Source organism: Triturus cristatus, chromosome 1_2, assembly GCF_964204655.1.
Source record: "Triturus cristatus chromosome 1_2, aTriCri1.1, whole genome shotgun sequence".
NCBI lineage: Eukaryota > Metazoa > Chordata > Amphibia > Caudata > Salamandridae > Triturus > Triturus cristatus.
The window spans coordinates 430,667,592-430,684,204 of NC_140580.1; positions in this window are offsets into that span (position 1 = coordinate 430,667,592).

A 16,613-nucleotide genomic window follows, 5' to 3' on the forward strand; every position below is an offset into this window, starting at 1 on the left:
AACACACTTATTTTAGTTCCAAACGTGATAATGCATATGCAATAGTCATTTACAGTCAATAAATTAAACATTAGAAAATTACCATTTCTGACCAACTAGAGAAAATTAGACAGGTCACGGATCATCATTTTTCATAAGAAAATTGAGTTTTTTGGACTGTAGAATAATTGATTCAAAATGTCATTTGGATTGTGCCTCATGTTGAATAACTACTTTTAAACCCTCAATTTGACCAAAATTGCCATTTTTGCAGACGTTTTCTCCTACTCAGAAGCTTCTATTTAGACCAATTTCAGGCATTAAAATGACTCTAAACACACTTACTTTAGTTCCAAAAGTGATAATTCACATGCAATAGTCATTTACAGTCAAAAAATTTAAAGTTAAAAAATTACCATTTCTGACCATCTGGAGAAAGTTTGACAGTTCACGGGTCATTGTTTTTCATCAGAAATTTGATTTTTTGGACTGTACAACAGTTCATTCAAAATGTCATATGGATTGTGCCTCATGTTGAATAACTATTTTTTAAGGCCTCAATGTGACCAAAATTGCCATTTTTACTAACTTTTTCTCCTACTCAGAAGCTTCTATTTAGACCAATTTCAGGCATTAAAATGACTCTAAACACACTTACTTTAGTTCCAAAACTGATAATTCATATGCAATAGTCATTTACAGTCAAAAAATGAAATATTAAAAAATTACCATTTCTGACCATCTGGAGAAAGTACGACACGTCACGGGTCATCATTTTTCATCAGAAAATTGATTTTTTGGACTGTAGAATAATTGATTCAAAATGTCATTTGGATGGTGCCTCATGTTGAATAAGTACTTATTAAAGCCTCAATGTGACGAAAATAACAATTTTTACAGACTTTTTCTCCTACTCAGAAGCTTCTATTTTGACCAATTTCAGGCATGAAAATGACTCTAAGCACACTTATTTTAGTTCCAAAAGTGATAATTCACATGCAAATGTCATTTACAGTCAAAAAATTAAATATTAGAAAATTACCATTTCTGACCAGCTGCAGAAAGTTCGACAGGTCACTGGTCATCATTTTTCATAAGAAAATTGATTTTTTGGGCTGTAGAAAAATTGATTTAATATTTCATTTAGATTGTGTCTCATGTTGAATAACTACTTTTTAAAGCCTCAATGTGACGAAAATTACAATTATTACAGACTTTTTCTCCTACTCAGAAGATTCTATTTAGACCAATTTCAGGCATTATAATGACTCTAAACACACTTACTTTAGTTCCAAAAGTAATAATTCACATGCAATTGTCATTTACAGTCAAAAAATTAAACGTTAAAAAATTACCATTTCTGACCATCTGGAGAAAGTTCGACAGGTCACGGGTCATAATTTTTTATACGAAAATTGATTTTTTTGGACTGTAGAAAAATTGATTCAAAATGTCATTTGGATTGTGCCTCATGTTGAATAACTACTTTTAAACCCTCAATTTGACCAAAATTGCCATTTTTGCAGACGTTTTCTCCTACTCACAAGCTTCTATTTAGACCAATTTCAGGCATTAAAATGACTCTAAACACACTTACTTTAGTTCCAAAACTGATAATTCATATGCAATAGCCATTTACAGTCAAAAAATGAAACATTAAAAAATTACCATTTCTGACCATCTGGAGAAAGTACGACACGTCACGGGTCATCATTTGTATCAGAAAATTGATTTTTTGGACTGTAGAATAATTGATTCAAAATGTCATTTGGATGGTGCCTCATGTTGAATAAGTACTTATTAAAGCCTCAATGTGACGAAAATAACAATTTTTACAGACTTTTTCTCCTACTCAGAAGCTTCTATTTTGACCAATTTCAGGCATGAAAATGACTCTAAGCACACTTATTTTAGTTCCAAAAGTGATAATTCACATGCAAATGTCATTTACAGTCAAAAAATTAAATATTAGAAAATTACCATTTCTGACCAGCTGCAGAAAGTTCGACAGGTCACTGGTCATCATTTTTCATAAGAAAATTGATTTTTTGGGCTGTAGAAAAATTGATTTAATATTTCATTTAGATTGTGTCTCATGTTGAATAACTACTTTTTAAAGCTTCAATGTGTTCAAAATTGCCATTTTTACAGACTTTTTCTCCTATTCAGAAGTTTCTATTTTGACCAATTTCAGGCATTAAAATAACTCTAAACACACTTATTTTAGTTCCAAACGTGATAATGCATATGCAATAGTCATTTACAGTCAATAAATTAAACATTAGAAAATTACCATTTCTGACCAACTAGAGAAAATTAGACAGGTCACGGATCATCATTTTTCATAAGAAAATTGAGTTTTTTGGACTGTAGAATAATTGATTCAAAATGTCATTTGGATTGTGCCTCATGTTGAATAACTACTTTTAAACCCTCAATTTGACCAAAATTACCATTTTTGCAGACGTTTTCTCCTACTCAGAAGCTTCTATTTAGACCAATTTCAGGCATTAAAATGACTCTAAACACACTTACTTTAGTTCCAAAAGTGATAATTCACATGCAATAGTCATTTACAGTCAAAAAAATTACCATTTCTGACCATCTGCAGAAAGTACGACACGCCACGGGTCATCATTTTTCATCAGAAAATTGATTTTTTGGACTGTAGAATAATTGATTCAAAATGTCATTTGGATTGTGCCTCATGTTGAATAAGTACTTTTTAAAGCCTCAATGTGACGAAAATTACAATTTTTACAGACTTTTTCTCCTACTCAGAAGCTTCTATTTTGACCAATTTCAGGCATTAAAATGACTCTAAACACCCTTACTTTAGTTCCAAAAGTGATAATTCACATGAAATAGTCATTTACAGTCAAAAAATGAATCATTAAAAAATTACCATTTCTGACCATCTGGAGAAAGTATGACAGGTCACGGGTCATCATTTTTCATAAGAAAATTGATTTTTTGGACTGTAGAAAAATGTATTCAAAATGTCATTTGGATTGTGCCTCATGTTGAATAACTACTTTTAAACCCTCAATTTGACCAAAATTGCCATTTTTGCAGACGTTTTCTCCTGCTCAGAAGCTTCTATTTAGACCAATTTCAGGCATTAAAATGACTCTAAACACACTTACTTTAGTTCCAAAAGTGATAATTCACATGCAATAGTCAGTTACAGTCAAAAAATTAAACATTAAAAAAATTACCATTTCTGACCATCTGCAGAAAGTACGACACGTCACGGGTCATCATTTTTCATTAGAAATTTGATTTTTTGGACTGTAGAATAATTGATTCAAAATGTCATTTGGATTGTGCCTCATGTTGAATAAGTACTTTTTAAAGCCTCAATGTGACGAAAATTAAAATTTTTACAGACTTTTTCTCCTACTCAGACGCTTCTATTTTGACCAATTTCAGGCATTAAAATGACTCTAAAAACACTTATTGTAGTTCCAAAAGTGATAATTCACATGCTATTGTCATTTACAGTAAAAAAACTTAAACATTAGAAAATTACCATTTCTGACCATCTGGAGAAAGTTCGACAGGTCACGGGTCATCATTTTTCATAACAAAAATTTATTTTTTGGACTCTAGAAAAATGTATTCAAAATGTCATTTGGATTGTGCCTCATGTTGAATAACCACTCTTTAAAGCCTCAATGTGACCAAAATTGCCATTTTTACAGACTTTTTCTCCTACTCAGAAGTTTTTATTTTGACCAATTTCAGGCATTAAAATGACTCTAAACACACTTATTTTTGTTCCAAAAGTGTTAATTCACATGCAATAGTCATTTACAGTCAAAACATTAAACATTAAAAAATTACCATTTCTGACCATCTGGAGAAAGTATGACAGGTCACAGGTCATCATTTTTCATAAGAAAATTGATTTTTTGGACTGTAGAAAAATGTATTCAAAATGTCATTTGGATTGTGCCTCATGTTGAATAACTACTCTTTAAAGCCTCAATGTGACCAAAATTGCCATTTTTACAGACTTTTTCTCCTACTCAGAAGCTTTTATTTTGACCAATTTCAGGCATTAAAATGACTCTAAACACACGTATTTTAGTTCCAAAAGTGTTAATTCACATGCAATAGTCATTGACAGTCAAAAAATTAAACATTAAAAAATGACCATTTCTGACCATCTGGAGAAAGTACGACACGTCACGGGTCATCATTTTTTATCAGAAAATTGATTTTTTTGGACTGTAGAATAATTGATTCAAAATGTCATTTGGATTGTGCCTCATGTTGAATAACTACTTTTAAACCCTCAATTTGACCAAAATTTCCATTTTTGCAGACGTTTTCTCCTGCTCAGAAGCTTCTATTTAGACCAATTTCAGGCATTAAAATGACTCTAAACACACTTACTTTAGTTCCAAAAGTGATAATTCACATGCAATAGTCAGTTACAGTCAAAAAATTAAACATTAAAAAAATTACCATTTCTGACCATCTGCAGAAAGTACGACACGTCACGGGTCATCATTTTTCATTAGAAAATTGATTTTTTGGACTGTAGAATAATTGATTCAAAATGTCATTTGGATTGTGCCTCATGTTGAATAAGTACTTTTTAAAGCCTCAATGTGACGAAAATTACAATTTTTACAGACTTTTTCTCCTACTCAGAAGCTTTTATTTTGACCAATTTCAGGCATTAAAATGACTCTAAACACACGTATTTTAGTTCCAAAAGTGTTAATTCACATGCAATAGTCATTTACAGTCAAAAAATTAAACATTAAAAAATTACCATTTCTGACCATCTGGAGAAAGTACGACACGTCACGGGTCATCATTTTTCATCAGAAAATTGATTTTTTTGGACTGTAGAATAATTGATTCAGAATGTCATTTGGATTGTGCCTCATGTTGAATAACTACTTTTAAACCCTCAATTTGACCAAAATTGCCATTTTTGCAGACGTTTTCTCCTGCTCAGAAGCTTCTATTTAGACCAATTTCAGGCATTAAAATGACTCTAAACACACTTACTTTAGTTCCTAAAGTGATAATTCACATGCAATAGTCAGTTACAGTCAAAAAATTAAACATTAAAAAAATTACCATTTCTGACCATCTGCAGAAAGTACGACACGTCACGGGTCATCATTTTTCATTAGAAAATAGATTTTTTGGACTGTAGAATAATTGATTCAAAATGTCATTTGGATTGTGCCTCATGTTGAATAAGTACTTTTTAAAGCCTCAATGTGACGAAAATTACAATTTTTACAGACTTTTTCTCCTACTCAGACGCTTCTATTTTGACCAATTTCAGGCATTAAAATGAATCTAAACACACTTATTTTAGTTCCAAACGTGATAATGCATATGCAATAGTCATTTACAGTCAATAAATTAAACATTAGAAAATTACCATTTCTGCCCAACTAGAGAAAATTAGACAGGTCACGGATCATCATTTTTCATAAGAAAATTGAGTTTTTTGGACTGTAGAATAATTGATTCAAAATGTCATTTGGATTGTGCCTCATGTTGAATAACTACTTTTAAACCCTCAATTTGACCAAAATTACCATTTTTGCAGACGTTTTCTCCTTCTCAGAAGCTCCTATTTAGACCAATTTCAGGCATTAAAATGACTCTAAACACACTTACTTTAGTTCCAAAAGTGATAATTCACATGCAATAGTCATTTACAGTCAAAAAAATTACCATTTCTGAGCATCTGCAGAAAGTACGACACGTCACGGGTCATCATTTTTCATCAGAAAATTGATTTTTTGGACTGTAGAATAATTGATTCAAAATGTCATTTGGATTGTGCCTCATGTTGAATAAGTACTTTTTAAAGCCTCAATGTGACGAAAATTACAATTTTTACAGACTTTTTCTCCTACTCAGAAGCTTCTATTTTGACCAATTTCAGGCATTAAAATGACTCTAAACACACTCATTTTAGTTCCAAAAGTGGTAATTCACATGCAATAGTCATTTACAGTCAAAAAATTAAACATTAAAAAACTTACCATTTCTGATCAGCTGGAGAAAGTACGACATGTCACGGGTCATCATTTTTCATCAGAAAATTGATTTTTTGGACTGTAGAATAATTGATTCAAAATGTCATTTGGATTGTGCCTCATGTTGAATAACTACTTTTTAAAGCCTCAATGTGACGAAAATTACAATTTTTACAGACTTTTTCTCCTACTCAGAAGCTTCTATTTAGACCAATTTCAGGCATTATAATGACTCTAAACACACTTACTTTAGTTCCAAAAGTGATAATTCACATGCAATTGTCATTTACAGTCAAAAAATTAAACGTTAAAAAATTACCATTTCTGACCATCTGGAGAAAGTTCGACAGGTCACGGGTCATAATTTTTTATACGAAAATTGATTTTTTGGACTGTAGAAAAATTGATTCAAAATGTCATTTGGATTGTGCCTCATGTTGAATAACTACTTTTAAACCCTCAATTTGACCAAAATTGCCATTTTTGCAGACGTTTTCTCCTACTCAGAAGCTTCTATTTAGACCAATTTCAGGCATTAAAATGACTCTAAACACACTTACTTTAGTTCCAAAAGTGATAATTCACATGCAATAGTCATTTACAGTCAAAAAATGAAACATTAAAAAATTACCATTTCTGACCATCTGGAGAAAGTACGACACGTCACGGGTCATCATTTTTCATCGGAAAATTGATTTTTTGGACTGTAGAATAATTGATTCAAAATGTCATTTGGATGGTGCCTCATGTTGAATAAGTACTTTTTAAAGCCTCAATGTGACGAAAATAACAATTTTTACAGACTTTTTCTCCTACTCAGAAGCTTCTATTTTGACCAATTTCAGGCATGAAAATGACTCTAAGCACACTTATTTTAGTTCCAAAAGTGATAATTCACATGCAAATGTCATTTACAGTCAAAAAATTAAATATTAGAAAATTACCATTTCTGACCAGCTGCAGAAAGTTCGACAGGTCACTGGTCATCATTTTTCATAAGAAAATTGATTTTTTGGACTGTAGAAAAATTGATTTAATATTTCATTTAGATTGTGTCTCATGTTGAATAACTACTTTTTAAAGCCTCAATGTGTTCAAAATTGCCATTTTTACAGACTTTTTGTCCTATTCAGAAGTTTCTATTTTGACCAATTTCAGGCATTAAAATAACTCTAAACACACTTATTTTAGTTCCAAACGTGATAATGCATATGCAATAGTCATTTACAGTCAATAAATTAAACATTAGAAAATTACCATTTCTGACCAACTAGAGAAAATTAGACAGGTCACGGATCATCATTTTTCATAAGAAAATTGAGTTATTTGGACTGTAGAATAATTGATTCAAAATGTCATTTGGATTGTGCCTCATGTTGAATAACTACTTTTAAACCCTCAATTTGACCAAAATTACCATTTTTGCAGACGTTTTCTCCTACTCAGAAGCTTCTATTTAGACCAATTTCAGGCATTAAAATGACTCTAAACACACTTACTTTAGTTCCAAAAGTGATAATTCACATGCAATAGTCATTTACAGTCAAAAAAATTACCATTTCTGACCATCTGCAGAAAGTACGACACATCACGGGTCATCATTTTTCATCAGAAAATTGATTTTTTGGACTGTAGAATAATTGATTCAAAATGTCATTTGGATTGTGCCTCATGTTGAATAAGTACTTTTTAAAGCCTCAATGTGACGAAAATTACAATTTTTACAGACTTTTTCTCCTACTCAGAAGCTTCTATTTTGACCAATTTCAGGCATTAAAATGACTCTAAACACCCTTACTTTAGTTCCAAAAGTGATAATTCACATGCAATAGTCATTTACAGTCAAAAAATGAATCATTAAAAAATTACCATTTCTGACCATCTGGAGAAAGTATGACAGGTCACGGGTCATCATTTTTCATAAGAAAATTGATTTTTTGGACTGTAGAAAAATGTATTCAAAATGTCATTTGGATTGTGCCTCATGTTGAATAACTACTCTTTAAAGCCTCAATGTGACCAAAATTGCCATTTTTACAGACTTTTTCTCCTACTCAGAAGCTTTTATTTTGACCAATTTCAGGCATTAAAATGACTCTAAACACACGTATTTTAGTTCCAAAAGTGTTAATTCACATGCAATAGTCATTTACAGTCAAAAAATTAAACATAAAAAAATTACCATTTCTGACCATCTGGAGAAAGTACGACACGTCACGGGTCATCATTTTTCATCAGAAAATTGATTTTTTTGGACTGTAGAATAATTGATTCAAAATGTCATTTGGATTGTGCCTCATGTTGAATAACTACTTTTAAACCCTCAATTTGACCAAAATTGCCATTTTTGCAGACGTTTTCTCCTGCTCAGAAGCTTCTATTTAGACCAATTTCAGGCATTAAAATGACTCTAAACACACTTACTTTAGTTCCAAAAGTGATAATTCACATGCAATAGTCAGTTACAGTCAAAAAATTAAACATTAAAAAAATTACCATTTCTGACCATCTGCAGAAAGTACGACACGTCACGGGTCATCATTTTTCATTAGAAATTTGATTTTTTGGACTGTAGAATAATCGATTCAAAATGTCATTTGGATTGTGCCTCATGTTGAATAAGTACTTTTTAATGCCTCAATGTGACGAAAATTACAATTTTTACAGACTTTTTCTCCTACTCAGACGCTTCTATTTTGACCAATTTCAGGCATTAAAATGACTCTAAAAACACTTATTGTAGTTCCAAAAGTGATAATTCACATGCTATTGTCATTTACAGTAAAAAAACTTAAACATTAAAAAATTACCATTTCTGACCATCTGGAGAAAGTACGACACGTCACGGGTCATCTTTTTTCATCAGAAAATTGATTTTTTGGGACTGTAGAATAATTGATTCAAAATGTCATTTGGATTGTGCCTCATGTTGAATAATTACTTTTAAACCCACAATTTGACCAAAATTGCCATTTTTGCAGACGTTTTCTCCTACTCACAAGCTTCTATTTAGACCAATTTCAGGCATTAAAATGACTCTAAACACACTTACTTTAGGTCCAAAACTGATAATTCACATGCAATAGTCATTTACAGTCAAAAAATGAAACATTAAAAAATGACCATTTCTGACCAGCTGAAAAAAGTACGACACGTCACGGGTCATCATTTTTCATCAGAAAATTGATTTTTTGGACTGTAGAATAATTGATTCAAAATGTCATTTGGATGGTGCCTCATGTTGAATAAGTACTTATTAAAGCCTCAATGTGACGAAAATAAAAAATTTTACAGACTTTTTCTCCTACTCAGAAGCTTCTATTTTGACCAATTTCAGGATTAAAATGACTCTAAACACACTTATTGTAGTTCCAAAAGTGATAATTCACATGCAAATGTCATTTACAGTCAAAAAATTAAACATTAGAAAATTACCATTTCTGACCATCTGGAGAAAGTTCGACAGGTCACGGGTCATCATTTTTCATAAGAAAATTGATTTTTTGGACTGTAGAAAAATTGATTCAAAATGTCATTTGGATTGTGCCTCATGTTGAATAACTACTCTTTAAAGCCTCAATGTGTTCAAAATTGCCATTTTTACAGACTTTTTCTCCTATTCAGAAGTTTCTATTTTGACCGGTTTCAGGCATTAAAATAACTCTAAACACACTTATTTTAGTTCCAAACGTGATAATTCATACGCAATTGTCATTTAAAGTCAATAAATTAACCATTAGAAAATTACCATTTCTGACCAACTAGAGAAAATTAGACAGGTCACGGATCATCATTTTTATAAGAAAATTGATTTTTTGGACTGTAGAAAAATTGATTCAAAATGTCATTTGGATTGTGCCTCATGTTGAATAACTACTCTTTAAAGCCTCAATGTGACCAAAATTACCATTTTTGCAGACGTTTTCTCCTACTCAGAAGCTTCTATTTAGACCAATTTCAGGCATTAAAATGACTCTAAACACACTTACTTTAGTTCCAAAACTGATAATTCACATGCAATAGTCATTTACAGTAAAAAAAATTACCATTTCTGACCATCTGCAGAAAGTACGACACGTCACGGGTCATCATTTTTCATCAGAAAATTGATTTTTTGGACTGTAGAATAATTGATTCAAAATGTCATTTGGATTGTGCCTCATGTTGAATAAGTACTTTTTAAAGCCTCAATGTGACGAAAATTACAATTTTTACAGACTTTTTCTCCTACTCAGAAGCTTCTATTTTGACCAATTTCAGGCATTAAAATGACTCTAAACACACTTATTGTAGTTCCAAAAGTGATAATTCACATGCTATTGTCATTTACAGTAAAAAAATTAAACATTAGAAAATTACCATTTCTGACAATCTGGAGAAAGTACGACACATCACTGGTCATCATTTTTCATCAGAAAATTGATTTTTTTGGACTGTAGAATAATTGATTCAAAATGTCATTTGGATTGTGCCTCATGTTGAATAACTACTTTTAAACACTCAATTTGACCAAAATTGCCATTTTTGCAGACGTTTTCTCCTATTCAGAAGTTTCTATTTTGACCAATTTCAGGCATTAAAATAACTCTAAACACACTTATTTTAGTTCCAAACGTGATAATGCATATGCAATAGTCATTTACAGTCAATAAATTAAACATTAGAAGACCATCTGAAGAAAGTTCGACAGGTCACGGGTCATCATTTTTCTGAAAAAAATAGATTTTTTGGACTGTAGAAAAATTGATTCAAAATGCCATTTGGATTGTGCCTCATGTTGAATAACTACCTTTTAAAGCCTCAATGTGTTCAAAATTGCCCTTTTTGCAGACTTTTTCTCCTATTCAGAAGTTTTTATTTTGACCAATTTCAGGCATTAAAATCCTCAACACACCTATTTTAGTTCCAAACGTGATAATTCATACGCAATAATCATTTACAGTCAATAAATTAAACATTAGAAAATTATGATTTCTGACCAACTAGAGAAAATTTGACAGTTCACGGGTCATTGTTTTTCATCAGAACTTTGATTTTTTGGACTGTACAAAAATTGATTTAATATGTCATTTAGATTGTGTCTCATGTTGAATAACTACTTTTTAAAGCCTCAATGTGTTCAAAATTGCCAGTTTTACAGACTTTTTTTCCTACTCAGAAGTTTCTATTTTGACCAATTTCAGGCATTAAAATAGCTCTAAACACACTTATTTTAGTTCCAAATGTGATAATTCATACGCAATAGTCATTTACAGTCAATAAATTAAACATTAGAAAATTACCATTTCTGACCATCTGGAGAAAGTTCGACAGGTCACGGGTCATCATTTTTCATAAGAAAACTAATTTTTTGGACTGTAGAAAAATTGATTCAAAATGTCATGCGGATTGTGCCTCATGTTGAAGAACAACTTTTTAAAGCTTCAATGTGACCAAAATTGCCATTTTTACAGACGTTTTCTCCTACTCAGAAGCTTCTATTTAGACCAATTTCAGGCATTACAATGACTCTAAACACACTTACTTTAGTTCCAAAAGTGATAATTCACATGCAATAGTCATTTACAGTCAATAAATTAAACATTAGAAAATTACCATTTCTGACCATCTGGAGAAAGTTTGACAGGTCATGGGTCATCATTTTTCATCAGAAAATTGATTTTTTGGACTGTAGAATAATTGATTCAAAATGTCATTTGGATTGTGCCTCATGTTGAATAAGTACTTTTTAAAGCCTCAATGTGACGAAAATTACAATTTTTACAGACTTTTTCTCCTACTCAGAAGCTTCTATTTTGACCAATTTCAGGCATGAAAATGACTCTAAGCACACTTATTTTAGTTCCAAAAGTGATAATTCACATGCAAATGTCATTTACAGTCAAAAAATTAAATATTAGAAAATTACCATTTCTGACCAGCTGCAGAAAGTTCGACAGGTCACTGGTCATCATTTTTCATAAGAAAATTGATTTTTTGGACTGTAGAAAAATTGATTTAATATTTCATTTAGATTGTGTCTCATGTTGAATAACTACTTTTTAAAGCCTCAATGTGTTCAAAATTGCCATTTTTACAGACTTTTTGTCCTATTCAGAAGTTTCTATTTTGACCAATTTCAGGCATTAAAATAACTCTAAACACACTTATTTTAGTTCCAAACGTGATAATGCATATGCAATAGTCATTTACAGTCAATAAATTAAACATTAGAAAATTACCATTTCTGACCAACTAGAGAAAATTAGACAGGTCACGGATCATCATTTTTCATAAGAAAATTGAGTTATTTGGACTGTAGAATAATTGATTCAAAATGTCATTTGGATTGTGCCTCATGTTGAATAACTACTTTTAAACCCTCAATTTGACCAAAATTACCATTTTTGCAGACGTTTTCTCCTACTCAGAAGCTTCTATTTAGACCAATTTCAGGCATTAAAATGACTCTAAACACACTTACTTTAGTTCCAAAAGTGATAATTCACATGCAATAGTCATTTACAGTCAAAAAAATTACCATTTCTGACCATCTGCAGAAAGTACGACACATCACGGGTCATCATTTTTCATCAGAAAATTGATTTTTTGGACTGTAGAATAATTGATTCAAAATGTCATTTGGATTGTGCCTCATGTTGAATAAGTACTTTTTAAAGCCTCAATGTGACGAAAATTACAATTTTTACAGACTTTTTCTCCTACTCAGAAGCTTCTATTTTGACCAATTTCAGGCATTAAAATGACTCTAAACACCCTTACTTTAGTTCCAAAAGTGATAATTCACATGCAATAGTCATTTACAGTCAAAAAATGAATCATTAAAAAATTACCATTTCTGACCATCTGGAGAAAGTATGACAGGTCACGGGTCATCATTTTTCATAAGAAAATTGATTTTTTGGACTGTAGAAAAATGTATTCAAAATGTCATTTGGATTGTGCCTCATGTTGAATAACTACTCTTTAAAGCCTCAATGTGACCAAAATTGCCATTTTTACAGACTTTTTCTCCTACTCAGAAGCTTTTATTTTGACCAATTTCAGGCATTAAAATGACTCTAAACACACGTATTTTAGTTCCAAAAGTGTTAATTCACATGCAATAGTCATTTACAGTCAAAAAATTAAACATAAAAAAATTACCATTTCTGACCATCTGGAGAAAGTACGACACGTCACGGGTCATCATTTTTCATCAGAAAATTGATTTTTTTGGACTGTAGAATAATTGATTCAAAATGTCATTTGGATTGTGCCTCATGTTGAATAACTACTTTTAAACCCTCAATTTGACCAAAATTGCCATTTTTGCAGACGTTTTCTCCTGCTCAGAAGCTTCTATTTAGACCAATTTCAGGCATTAAAATGACTCTAAACACACTTACTTTAGTTCCAAAAGTGATAATTCACATGCAATAGTCAGTTACAGTCAAAAAATTAAACATTAAAAAAATTACCATTTCTGACCATCTGCAGAAAGTACGACACGTCACGGGTCATCATTTTTCATTAGAAATTTGATTTTTTGGACTGTAGAATAATTGATTCAAAATGTCATTTGGATTGTGCCTCATGTTGAATAAGTACTTTTTAATGCCTCAATGTGACGAAAATTACAATTTTTACAGACTTTTTCTCCTACTCAGACGCTTCTATTTTGACCAATTTCAGGCATTAAAATGACTCTAAAAACACTTATTGTAGTTCCAAAAGTGATAATTCACATGCTATTGTCATTTACAGTAAAAAAACTTAAACATTAAAAAATTACCATTTCTGACCATCTGGAGAAAGTACGACACGTCACGGGTCATCTTTTTTCATCAGAAAATTGATTTTTTGGGACTGTAGAATAATTGATTCAAAATGTCATTTGGATTGTGCCTCATGTTGAATAACTACTTTTAAACCCTCAATTTGACCAAAATTGCCATTTTTGCAGACGTTTTCTCCTACTCAGAAGCTTCTATCTAGACCAATTTCAGGCATTAAAATGACTCTAAACACACTTACTTTAGTTCCAAAAGTGATAATTCACATGCAATAGTCATTTACAGTAAAAAAATTAAACATTAAAAAAATTACCATTTCTGACCATCTGCAGAAAGTACGACATGTCACGGGTCATCATTTTTCATCAGAAAATTGATTTTTTGGACTGTAGAATAATTGATTCAAAATGTCATTTGGATTGTGCCTCATGTTGAATAAGTACTTTTTAAAGCCTCAATGTGACGAAAATTATAATTTTTACAGACTTTTTCTCCTACTCAGAAGCTTCTATTTTGACCAATTTCAGGCATTAAAATGACTCTAAACACACTTATTGTAGTTCCAAAAGTGATAATTCACATGCAATTGTCATTTACAGTAAAAAAAGTTAAACGTTAAAAAATTACCATTTCTGACCATCTGGAGAAAGTTCGACAGGTCACGGGTCATAATTTTTTATAAGAAAATTGATTTTTTGGACTGTAGAAAAATTGATTCAAAATGTCATTTGGATTGTGCCTCATGTTGAATAATTACTTTTAAACCCACAATTTGACCAAAATTGCCATTTTTGCAGACGTTTTCTCCTACTCACAAGCTTCTATTTAGACCAATTTCAGGCATTAAAATGACTCTAAACACACTTACTTTAGGTCCAAAACTGATAATTCACATGCAATAGTCATTTACAGTCAAAAAATGAAACATTAAAAAATGACCATTTCTGACCAGCTGAAAAAAGTACGACACGTCACGGGTCATCATTTTTCATCAGAAAATTGATTTTTTGGACTGTAGAATAATTGATTCAAAATGTCATTTGGATGGTGCCTCATGTTGAATAAGTACTTATTAAAGCCTCAATGTGACGAAAATAAAAAATTTTACAGACTTTTTCTCCTACTCAGAAGCTTCTATTTTGACCAATTTCAGGATTAAAATGACTCTAAACACACTTATTGTAGTTCCAAAAGTGATAATTCACATGCAAATGTCATTTACAGTCAAAAAATTAAACATTAGAAAATTACCATTTCTGACCATCTGGAGAAAGTTCGACAGGTCACGGGTCATCATTTTTCATAAGAAAATTGATTTTTTGGACTGTAGAAAAATTGATTCAAAATGTCATTTGGATTGTGCCTCATGTTGAATAACTACTCTTTAAAGCCTCAATGTGTTCAAAATTGCCATTTTTACAGACTTTTTCTCCTATTCAGAAGTTTCTATTTTGACCGGTTTCAGGCATTAAAATAACTCTAAACACACTTATTTTAGTTCCAAACGTGATAATTCATACGCAATTGTCATTTAAAGTCAATAAATTAACCATTAGAAAATTACCATTTCTGACCAACTAGAGAAAATTAGACAGGTCACGGATCATCATTTTTATAAGAAAATTGATTTTTTGGACTGTAGAAAAATTGATTCAAAATGTCATTTGGATTGTGCCTCATGTTGAATAACTACTCTTTAAAGCCTCAATGTGACCAAAATTACCATTTTTGCAGACGTTTTCTCCTACTCAGAAGCTTCTATTTAGACCAATTTCAGGCATTAAAATGACTCTAAACACACTTACTTTAGTTCCAAAACTGATAATTCACATGCAATAGTCATTTACAGTAAAAAAAATTACCATTTCTGACCATCTGCAGAAAGTACGACACGTCACGGGTCATCATTTTTCATCAGAAAATTGATTTTTTGGACTGTAGAATAATTGATTCAAAATGTCATTTGGATTGTGCCTCATGTTGAATAAGTACTTTTTAAAGCCTCAATGTGACGAAAATTACAATTTTTACAGACTTTTTCTCCTACTCAGAAGCTTCTATTTTGACCAATTTCAGGCATTAAAATGACTCTAAACACACTTATTGTAGTTCCAAAAGTGATAATTCACATGCTATTGTCATTTACAGTAAAAAAATTAAACATTAGAAAATTACCATTTCTGACAATCTGGAGAAAGTACGACACATCACTGGTCATCATTTTTCATCAGAAAATTGATTTTTTTGGACTGTAGAATAATTGATTCAAAATGTCATTTGGATTGTGCCTCATGTTGAATAACTACTTTTAAACACTCAATTTGACCAAAATTGCCATTTTTGCAGACGTTTTCTCCTATTCAGAAGTTTCTATTTTGACCAATTTCAGGCATTAAAATAACTCTAAACACACTTATTTTAGTTCCAAACGTGATAATGCATATGCAATAGTCATTTACAGTCAATAAATTAAACATTAGAAGACCATCTGAAGAAAGTTCGACAGGTCACGGGTCATCATTTTTCTGAAAAAAATAGATTTTTTGGACTGTAGAAAAATTGATTCAAAATGCCATTTGGATTGTGCCTCATGTTGAATAACTACCTTTTAAAGCCTCAATGTGTTCAAAATTGCCCTTTTTGCAGACTTTTTCTCCTATTCAGAAGTTTTTATTTTGACCAATTTCAGGCATTAAAATCCTCAACACACCTATTTTAGTTCCAAACGTGATAATTCATACGCAATAATCATTTACAGTCAATAAATTAAACATTAGAAAATTATGATTTCTGACCAACTAGAGAAAATTTGACAGTTCACGGGTCATTGTTTTTCATC